Source organism: Octodon degus, unplaced genomic scaffold, assembly GCF_000260255.1.
Source record: "Octodon degus isolate 3935 unplaced genomic scaffold, OctDeg1.0 scaffold00088, whole genome shotgun sequence".
Lineage (NCBI taxonomy): Eukaryota > Metazoa > Chordata > Mammalia > Rodentia > Octodontidae > Octodon > Octodon degus.
Window position 1 is genome coordinate 6,975,745 of NW_004524664.1, and position 1,993 is coordinate 6,977,737.

Genomic DNA, 1,993 nt, shown 5'->3' on the forward strand with positions numbered 1-1,993 from the left:
TTAATAAATGTGCTAGTCCCGGGGAGATGGCTCAGTAGAATAAGTGCTTCCTTGGCAAGCACAAGGGCCTGAGTGCAATCCCCAGTTCCACCAAAAAAAATAAAAATAAAAATAAAAATAAAAATAAAAAAAAAGATAAGTGCTAGCTATATCCCTGGGATATAGCTCAGCAGCACAAGTGCCTGCCTGGCAAGTGCAAGGTCCTGAGTTTGATTCCTAGTAATGAAAATAAACAAATAAATGTGCTAGAAAAATCAGGCTTCCATGTGTCCAAGACTAAAAAGTGACTCACGTCTATCATTATGTACTAAGCCCAAATCAAAATACATTAAATATCAACATATTAAATAAGACACTAAATCTTTCTTGAAGATATTAATGAATAACAAATACTGATAGAGCTGTGGGGGAAAAGGAATGCTTCCCCACTATTAGTGTGAATATAGTTTGGTGAAACTACTACAAAATCAAATGTGGAGATTCCTCAAAAAACTAAACCTAGCCTTTCCATTTGACCCAGCTATTCACCTTCTTATTGTCTTACACAGCGTATTAAGATCATCATACTGCAGGGACACATGCTTGCCCATGATTATATTAGCGAATTTTGTAATAGTTAAATCTTGGAAACAATCCAACTGCTCATCAACCAATGAATACATAAATAAAATGTGGGTCTTTAAAAATATATATAATGGAGTATTACTCTGCCATAAATGATAAACTTGAGATATTTCTAGTTAAATGAATGTACCTAATGACTACACTCAAGTGAAATAAATTTGACATACATGTGTAAATATTGAAAAGCTTCTCTTGTGTGAGAAACTTTATTTCTATGCCAAAAAGTGGAAATAGGATCAAAATGGAAATAAGGATCAAAATGTAGAAAAGATATCATAAAATAGGTAGAAAATGTTGAAATGGGAAGGGTAATCAGGGAGGAAAAAGGGAGAAAGGAAGGTACAGGAAAGAAAGAAAAATGAGAAAAGCAAGTAAAAATGGAAACAAAGTTTTTGTAAATAAGGGGGGAAAGAAGGGTTGAAGAGAGGGGAGGGAAATAGAGAAAGAAAGTACTAACATATATCATGTACAAGTTCCCAACGATAAATGTGATCATTATGTATACATAAAATGTAGCAATAAAGTTAACTAAGATGAAGAAAACCTCATGTGTAGAACTTCTCAGCTCCCTTGTTTTTAAGACATTAAATAACACAAAAATATAACAGTAACCCATTTTGTATCTTGGCAGCACAGTCCATAGCAAGCTGTATGGACAAAATACATATGTTTCACATTTTGTATGTTTGATAATTTTATAGTTCTTGTTTTACTGCTGACAGGAAAATAGCAGCTTACCTAAGTACCAAGATAGCTACTGAGTCAAAGTGCTTTTACTGAGTCCAGGTAGCATGGACTGCTTTACCATCTTAATTCCTGGGCAAACTGTGGAAACGACATGCCGTCCATCTTTTTTACATCACAATTCCTAGTCTTCTTGTTCTTTATTCCCTTGTCTTTCACAAGCAACTATTCTGCATCTCAGCATCCTGATGAACCCCAAGTGCAGAATGAACTCCACCACTGCTGGATCTAAGTCCTAGGAGCAGTGCAGACATGAGGAATCACTCTTGACTTTCCTGAGTAACTTGCCGGCCATTCTCAGGAAATTAGAGGGCTAGCAACTGGCAATGAATTTTAAAATAAATGACCTAAAAGTAACCTTGAGCACTCAGTGCTCAGCACCTCATTGTAATTAGTACCTTGAGTGCAGAGCGATGGAAGGAAAAAAGGGCAAGAAAGAGTCAAAGAGAAAAAGCCAGCTCAGCAGCAAGAACAAATATGTTTTAATTACATTGTTAGATTTTTTTTTATTCTTTTCTCACCCCAGATCTCTCTGCCACCAGGAAGGTCAATCAAGACTAGACATGGCCCGAGTTATGGCGCAGAAGCCCTGGGATAAGCCACCAAACTCCTGGTACTTCCTGCC

General features: G+C 36.5%; 1 protein-coding gene and 1 pseudogene across 1 annotated transcript in view; both read right to left on the reverse strand.

The window, feature by feature from the left end:
- The window catches only part of LOC105742972, a 4,260-nt pseudogene extending 3,670 nt beyond the window's left edge, over positions 1–590 (reverse strand).
- Positions 1–1,993, reverse strand: part of Unc5d (unc-5 netrin receptor D) — a 260,172-nt gene that overhangs the window by 228,608 nt on the left and 29,571 nt on the right. The gene's annotated exons all lie outside the window — the stretch shown is intronic.